The sequence below is a fragment of the Oncorhynchus tshawytscha genome, linkage group LG03 (assembly GCF_018296145.1).
Source record: "Oncorhynchus tshawytscha isolate Ot180627B linkage group LG03, Otsh_v2.0, whole genome shotgun sequence".
Classification (NCBI taxonomy): domain Eukaryota; kingdom Metazoa; phylum Chordata; class Actinopteri; order Salmoniformes; family Salmonidae; genus Oncorhynchus; species Oncorhynchus tshawytscha.
In genome coordinates, this window is record NC_056431.1 from 18215572 (window position 1) to 18224881 (window position 9310).

The following is a 9310-nucleotide window of genomic DNA, read 5'->3' on the forward strand; positions in this document are numbered from 1 at the left end:
ACTACTGTGCCATAGTTTGACTTCCAGCCCCAAATCAGTGAGATAAGACAGATCTCAACCATCTCCAGTTAATCATCAACAGGGCTGCTTGTATCATGACCGGGCATTCGTGGAGGGAACACAACACAACAGATACTTCTGTAAAATGCTGGAATCTAACCACTGACGGACAGGATCCTTTTCAACATCCTAGTGACGTTTCTTTGGGACCATTATAGACATCCTGACAACTGATACACTGAATGTCCTGAGAACGTCCTAAATACTAATCTAGTCCTCATTGACGTCCCAGGACCATAGAGGGAACTAAGACAAAAGCAGACTACAAGAACTAGAAGACTACAAGAACGGCTCTGGCTGCACAAGGACACCATGTGGGAGAGCTTCTGGCAGGTATTGGAGGACTTTATGCTCAAGGGGACTTTGTTGTTTGCTATGAGTGGGTTTATTTATTTTTGTGTGAAACATTTGCTTTCGGTGGATCCTTGCTGCAACCTGCCTGCTGGCCTACGGTGACGACTGTAAACCATGACGTATTAATATACATGTTAAAAATATACTTTTTCCCTCTGCTTCACTCTGCCTGCTCAACTCACTTTTCCACCCTGTGACATAATCATTGAGATAAATAACTAAAACATGATTCCAACTTATGGCGAAATACAGACAGTATAACTGATTGATCAGGATATCGTGATATGGAAGGGAATAACAGGAAACATCTACACATGTTTAACGTGTTACAGAGTAGTTGTATACTTTGCTACTTATAGAATCTCAAGAGCATGTACAAAAGCAGGCAACATATTGCTTGTATACTTACTCCACATCACATATTTTACTGCAGTTGATGACTACATTCAATTAGATAAAAGTAAACTAAAAGTGTCTTATTATAAATTGACTTCAATGTTTACTTATGGTCCTGGTACAATTACAATCCACACTCTTATACATGACCAAGTGAATGTGTATACAGTATGTGTGTGTGTGTGTGTGTGCATGCTTGTCTGCGTGCGCAGGTGACTTAGCTAAATGTCTTGGTTTTGAGAATTTAAAAACATAGGGTTAGGCCATAATATTCCAATCCAAATATCTTTGATAACTGCATTCTAGGTGAAACCAAGAAATGCTTCCGAAACGTTGGTGCTGTGTTACACTTTATCTTCTCCAAATACATTAACATACAATACAGTACAATGATAGGAGACATTACAGTAAGTATGGTTTCAATAAAACAGATATAAATTAATGTACTCAATATAACAACATTTACAGTGTGACATTAGAATGAATTTTAACATGGATGTATCCTACACATACACTAAGTCTTCACAAGGTTTTCACACACGGTTGCTGGTATTTTGGCCCATTCATCCTGTTGCTGTTGCTGGGCAACACAGACTTTCAACTCCCTCCAAAGATTTTCTATGGGGTAGAGATCTGGAGACTGGCTAGGCCACTCCAGGACCTTGAAATGCTTCTTACGAAGCCACTCTTTCATTGCCCGGGCGGTGTGTTTGGGATCATTGTCATGCTGAAAGACCCAGCCATGTTTCATCTTCAATGCCCTTGCTGATGGAAGGAGGTTTTCACTCAAAATCTCACGATACATGGCCCCATTCATTCTTTCCTTTAGTCGTCCTGGTACCTTTGCAGAAAAACAGCCCCAAAGCATGATGTTTCCACCCCCATGCTTCACAGTAGGTATGGTGTTCTTTGGATGCAACTCAGCATTCTTTGTCCTCCAAACACGACGAGTTGAGGTTTTACTAAAAAGTTATATTTTGGTTTCATCTGACCATATGACATTCTCCCAATCTTCTTCTGGATCATCCAAATGCTCTCTAGCAAACTTCAGACGGGCCTGGACATGTACTGGCTTAAGCAGGGGGACACGTCTGGCACTGCAGGATTTGAGTCCCTGGCGGCGTAGTGTGTTACTGATGGTAGGCTTCAATCTCACACAAATCATCAAGGAACCCACCAGGTACAACCCTAAATCTGTAAACAAGGGCACCCTCATAGACGTTATCCTGACCAACTGGCCCTCCAAATACACCTCCGCTGTCTTCAACCAGGATCTCAGCGATCACTGCATCATTGCCTGTATCCGCTTCGGGTCCGCAGTCAAATGACCACCCCTCATCACTGTCAAACGCTCCCTAAAACACTTCTGCGAGCAGGCCTTTCTAATCGACCTGGCCCGGGTTGAGGATGCCTGGTCATTCTTTAAAAGTAACTTCCTCACCATCTTAGATAAGCATGCTTCGTTCAACAAATGCAGAACTAAGAACAGATATAGCCCTTGGTTCACTCCAGACCTGACTGCCCTCGACCAGCACAAAAACATCCTGTGGTGGACTGCAATAGCATCGAATAGTCCCCGCGATATGCAAATCAAATCAAATCAAATCAAATTTTATTTGTCACATACACATGGTTAGCAGATGTTAATGCGAGTGTAGCGAAATGCTTGTGCTTCTAGTTCCGACAATGCAGTAATAATGAGCAAGTAATCTAACTTACAATTCCAAAAAAAACTACTGTCATACACAGTGTAAGGGTATAAAGAATATGTACATAAGGATATATGAATGAGTGATGGTACAGAGCAGCATAGGCAAGATACAGTAGATGATATCGAGTACAGTATATACATATGAGATAAGTATGTAAACCAAGTGGCATAGTTAAAGTGGCTAGTGATACATGTATTACATAAGGATGCAGTCGATGATATAGAGTACAGTATCAACGTATGCATATGAGATGAACAATGTAGGGTAAGTAACATTATATAAGGTAGCATTGTTTAAAGTGGCTAGTGATATATTTACATCATTTCCCATCAATTCCCATGATTAAAGTGGCTGGAGTAGAGTCAGTGTCATTGACAGTGTGTTGGCAGTAGCCACTCAATGTTAGTGGTGGCTGTTTAACAGTCTGATGGCCTTGAGATAGAAGCTGTTTTTCAGTCTCTCGGTCCCAGCTTTGATGCACCTGTACTGACCTCGCCTTCTGGATGGCAGCGGGGTGAACAGGCAGTGGCTCGGGTGGTTGATGTCCTTGATGATCTTTATGGCCTTCCTGTAGCATCGGGTGGTGTAGGTGTGCTGGAGGGCAGGTAGTTTGCCCCCGGTGATGCGTTGTGCAGACCTCACTACCCTCTGGAGAGCCTTACGGTTGAGGGCGGTGCAGTTGCCATACCAGGCGGTGATACAGCCCGCCAGGATGCTCTCGATTGTGCATCTGTAGAAGTTTGTGAGTGCTTTTGGTGACAAGCCGAATTTCTTCAGCCTCCTGAGGTTGAAGAGGCGCTGCTGCGCCTTCCTCACGATGCTGTCTGTGTGAGTGGACCAATTCAGTTTGTCTGTGATGTGTATGCCGAGGAACTTAAAACTTGCTACCCTCTCCACTACTGTTCCATCGATGTGGATGGGGGTGTTCCCTCTGCTGTTTCCTGAAGTCCACAATCATCTCCTTAGTTTTGTTGACGTTGAGTGTGAGGTTATTTTCCTGACACCACACTCCGAGGGCCCTCACCTCCTCCCTGTAGGCCGTCTCGTCGTTGTTGGTAATCAAGCCTACCACTGTTGTGTCGTCCGCAAACTTGATGATTGAGTTGGAGGCGTGCATGGCCACGCAGTCGTGGGTGAACAGGGAGTACAGGAGAGGGCTCAGAACGCACCCTTGTGGGGCCCCAGTGTTGAGGATCAGCGGGGAGGAGATGTTGTTGCCTACCCTCACCACCTGGGGGCGGCCCGTCAGGAAGTCCAGTACCCAGTTGCACAGGGCGGGGTCGAGACCCAGGGTCTCGAGCTTGATGACGAGCTTGGAGGGTACTATGGTGTTGAATGCCGAGCTGTAGTCGATGAACAGCATTCTCACATAGGTATTCCTCTTGTCCAGATGGGTTAGGGCAGTGTGCAGTGTGGTTGAGATTGCATCGTCTGTGGACCTATTTGGGCGGTAAGCAAATTGGAGTGGGTCAAGGGTGTCAGGTAGGGTGGAGGTGATATGGTCCTTGACTAGTCTCTCAAAGCACTTCATGATGACGGATGTGAGTGCTACGGGCGGTAGTCGTTTAGCTCAGTTACCTTAGCTTTCTTGGGAACAGGAACAATGGTGGCCCTCTTGAAGCATGTGGGAACAGCAGACTGGTATAGGGATTGATTGAATATGTCCGTAAACACACCGGCCAGCTGGTCTGCGCATGCTCTGAGGGCGCGGCTGGGGATGCCGTCTGGGCCTGCAGCCTTGCGAGGGTTAACACGTTTAAATGTCTTACTCACTTCGGCTGCAGTGAAGGAGAGACCGCATGTTTCCGTTGCAGGCCGTGTCAGTGGCACTGTATTGTCCTCAAAGCGGGCAAAAAGTTATTTAGTCTGCCTGGGAGCAAGACATCCTGGTCCGTGACTGGGCTGGGTTTCTTCCTGTAGTCCGTGATTGACTGTAGACCCTGCCACATACCTCTTGTGTCTGAGCCGTTGAATTGAGATTCTACTTTGTCTCTGTACTGGCGCTTAGCTTGTTTGATAGCCTTGCGGAGGGAATAGCTGCACTGTTTGTATTCAGCCATGTTACCAGACACCTTGCCCTGATTAAAAGCAGTGGTTCGTGCCTTCAGTTTCACACGAATGCTGCCATCAATCCACGGTTTCTGGTTAGGGAATGTTTTAATCGTTGCTATGGGAACGACATCTTCAACGCACGTTCTAATGAACTCGCACACCGTATCAGCGTATTCGTCAATGTTGTTGTCTGACGCAATACGAAACATCTCCCAGTCCACGTGATGGAAGCAGTCTTGGAGTGTGGAGTCAGCTTGGTCGGACCAGCGTTGGACAGACCTCAGCGTGGGAGCTTCTTGTTTTAGCTTCTGTCTGTAGGCAGGGATCAACAAAATGGAGTCGTGGTCAGCTTTTCCGAAAGGGGGGCGGGGCAGGGCCTTATATGCGTCGCGGAAGTTAGAGTAACAATGATCCAGGGTCTTTCCACCCCTGGTTGCGCAATCGATATGCTGATAAAATTTAGGGAGTCTTGTTTTCAGATTAGCCTTGTTAAAATCCCCAGCTACAATGAATGCAGCCTCTGGATAAATCGTTTCCAGTTTGCAGAGAGTTAAATAAAGTTCGTTCAGAGCCATCGATGTGTCTGCTTGGGGGATATATACGGCTGTGATTATAATCGAAGAGAATTCTCTTGGTAGATAATGCGGTCTACATTTGATTGTGAGGAATTCTAAATCAGGTGAACAGAAGGATTTGAGTTCCTGTATGTTTCTTTCATCACACCATGTCACGTTGGCCATAAGACATACGCCCCCGCCCCTCTTCTTACCAGAAAGATGTTTGTTTCTGTCGGCGCGATGCGTGGAGAAACCCGCTGGCTGCACCGCTTCGGATTGCGTCTCTCCAGTGAGCCATGTTTCCGTGAAGCAGAGAACGTTACAGTCTCTGATGTCCCTCTGGAATGCTACCCTTGCTCGGATTTCATCAACCTTGTTGTCAAGAGACTGGACATTGGCAAGAAGAATGCTAGGGAGTGGTGCACGATGTGCCCGTCTCCGGAGTCTGACCAGAAGACCGCTTCGTTTCCCTCTTTTTCTGAGTCGTTTTTTTTTTGGTCGCTGCATGTGATCCACTCGGTTACACTGGTTGTAAGGCAGAACACAGGATCCGCGTCGCGAAAAACATATTCTTGGTCGTACTGATGGTGAGTTGACGCTGATCTTATATTCAGTAGTTCTTGTCGGCTGTATGTAAAGAAACCTAAGATGACCTGGGGTACTAGTGTAAGAAATAACACGTAAAAAAACAAAAAACTGCATAGTTTCCTAGGAACGCGAAGCGAGGCGGCCATCTCTGTCGGCGCCCTGTTCAGGGAAGTCAGGAACCAATACACGCAGTCAGTCAGGAAAGCAAAGGCCAGCTTTTTCAAGCAGAAATTTGCATCCTGTAGCTCTAACTCCAAAAAGTTCTGGGACACTGTAAATTCCATGGAGAACAAGAGCACCTCCTCCCAGCTGCCCACTGCACTGGTAGTAACACGGTCACCACCGATAAATCCATGATAATCGAAAACTTCAACAAGCATTTCTCAACGGCTGGCCATGCCTACCTCCTGGCTACTCCAACCTCAGCCAAAAGCCCCCCCCCCCGCAGCTACTCGCCCGAGCCTCCCCAGCTTATCCTTTACCCAAATCCAGATAGCAGATGTTCTGAAAGAGCTGCAAAACCTGGACCTGTACAAATCAGCTGGGCTTGAAAATCTGGACCCTCTATTTCTGAAACTATCCACCGCCATTGTCGCAACCCCTATTACCAGCCTGTTCAACCTCTCTTTCATATCGTCTGAGATCCGGAAGGATTGGAAAGCTGCCGCAATCATCCCCCTCTTCAAATGGGGAGACACCCTGGACCCAAACTGTTACAGACCTATATCCATCCTGCCCTGCCTATCTAAGGTCTTCGAAAGCCAAGTCAACAAACACCGTACCTTCTCCACTGTGCAATCTGGTTTCCGAGCCAGTCACGGGTGCACCTCAGCCACGCTCAAGGTACTAAACGATATCATAACCGCCATCGATAAAAGACAGTACTGTGCAGCCATCTTCATCGACCTGGCCAAGGCTTTTGACTCTGTCAATCACCATATTCTTATCGGCAGACTCAGTAGCCTCGGTTTTTCGAATGACTGCCTTGCCTGGTTCACCAACTACTTTGCAGACAGAGTTCAGTGTGTCAAATCGGAGGGCATGTTGTCCAGTCCTCTGGCAGTCTCTATGGGGGTGCCACAGGGTTCAATTCTCGGGCCGACTCTTTTCTCTGTATATATCAATGATGTTGCTCTTGCTGTGGGCGATTCCCTGATCCACCTCTACGCAGACGACACCATTCTGTATACCTCTGGCCCTTCCTTGGACACTGTGCTATCTAACCTCCAAACGAGCTTCAATGCCATACAACACTCCTTCCATGGCCTCCAACTGCTCTTAAACACTAGTAAAACCAAATGCATGCTTTTCAACCGTTCGCTGCCTGCACCCGCACGCCCTACTAGCATCACCACCCTGGATGGTTCCGACCTTGAATATGTGGACATCTATAAGTACCTAGATGTCTGGCTAGACTGTAAACTTTCCTTCCAGACTCATATCAAACATCTCCAATCTAAAATCAAATCTAAAGTCGGCTTTCTATTTCGCAACAAAGCCTCCTTCACTCACGCCGCCAAACTTACCCTAGTAAAACTGACTATCCTACCGATCCTCGACTTCGGCGATGTCATCTACAAAATAGCTTCCAATACTCTACTCAGCAAACTGGATGCAGTTTATCACAGTGCCATCCGTTTTGTTACTAAAGCACCTTATACCACCCACCACTGCTACCTGCTCTAGTCGGCTGGCCCTCGCTACATATTCGTCGCCAGACCCACTGGCTCCAGGTCATCTACAAGTCCATGCTAGGTAAAGCTCCGCCTTATCTCAGTTCACTGGTCACGATGGCAACACCCACCCGTAGCACGCGCTCCAGCAGGTGTATCTCACTGATCATTCCTAAAGCCAATACATCATTTGGCTGCCTTTCCTTCCAGTTCTCTGCTGCCTGTGACTGGAATGAATTGCAAAAATCGCTGAAGTTGGAGACTTTTATCTCCCTCACCAACTTTAAACATCTGCCATCTGAGCAGCTAACCGATCGCTGCAGCTGTACATAGTACATCGGTATATAGCCCACCCAATTTGCTCTTTTGCACACCAGTATCCCTACCTGCACATGACCATCTGATCATTTATCACTCCAGCGTTAATCTGCAAAATTGTAATTATTCGCCTACCTCCTCACGCCTTTTGCACACAATGTATATAGACTTTTTTTTTCTTTTTTTCTGCTGTGTTATTGACTTGTTTATTGTTTACTCCATGTGTAACTCTGTGTTGTCTGTTCACACTGCTATGCTTTATCTTGGCCAGGTCGCAGTTGTAAATGAGAACTTGTTCTCAACTAGCCTACCTGGTTAAATAAAAAATAAAAAATCTATCACGTCCAGAAAACAGTGTGTGCTCCAGATTACAATTTGGTAATAAGTGCTCTGGATCTATCAGTGCAGTGGTGACCCATAGACCTCCACCTCACACAGGGTCAGGTGTTCACTTCTTCCTGGAATGACCACGTTGATGTATCGACCCTCCATCCCGTTACATTGGAAGGTGCTGGAGAAGCCAGCTGGATGAAGAGATCACAGCACACCTGCAGGAGGAAATCAAAACTGCTTCAAAACAGTAACTATGAAACAAGCAGCTCCATGTTAACTCATCAGACTCATATAGTGAACCACTCAATAATGTTGACAATTCAACACATTTCCTGGTGTTGTAAGTCAGGCTGTACCATAGAGATAGATAGAGGACTCAAGTGACTAAAAGCCTGTTTTAGCATATGGAGTGCCATTGAGGACTTTCACCATTTTGAAGAACTCAACAGGGTGGGACTTTCTATGGGTTAAGGAAGGATCACATAATTCCAGGAGGGATCAGCCAATGAATTATACTCGTGATCAAATATTCTGTAACTACAGGTGGCAGTAAATATTCAACCTTGGCTTTATACCCTTTCAGTTTGTTTACCAACTCATAGAAGTAGTAGAAAATAAAATGTACTACTTCAAAATAGAGACGGCCTCAATGGCACTGCTCATGCTCTCAGAGACGCCATAATGGGAGAGATAGGATGTTGTGTCCTCTAACTATCTCTACATCTTGTACACAGTTATGCTAACCAACTTTTTGTCAAATACACTTTATGAGTCCACAGAAGGTCCAACTGCCATCAAGGGTTAACTTTAACTTTGGTGTTGGTAGGAGGAGGAACCATCTTCCCAAATATTGTTCTGATTCCCATCAATGGCATTGTAAGCAAAACCAAACCCACACAATGATGACTGGGTGGGTTTTCCCTGTAAAGCTGCATTATTTCCTGGACAAGACAATTGTTAGAACTTGCATTAGTATGCTGATATCCATGTAATCCCCCTTGTAATTGAAGGAGTATATATTTTTAGTTATTTATTCATTTATTTCACCTTTATTTAACCAGGTAGGCCAGTTGAGAACGGGTTCTCATTTACAACTGCGACCTAGTCAAGATAAAGCAAGCAGTGCGACACAAACAACAACACAGAGTTACACATAAACAAACGTACAGTCACTAACACAATAGAAAAGTATATATACAGTGTGTGCAAATGAGGTAAGATTAGGGAGGTAAGGCAATAAATAGGCCGTAGTGGCGAACTAATTACA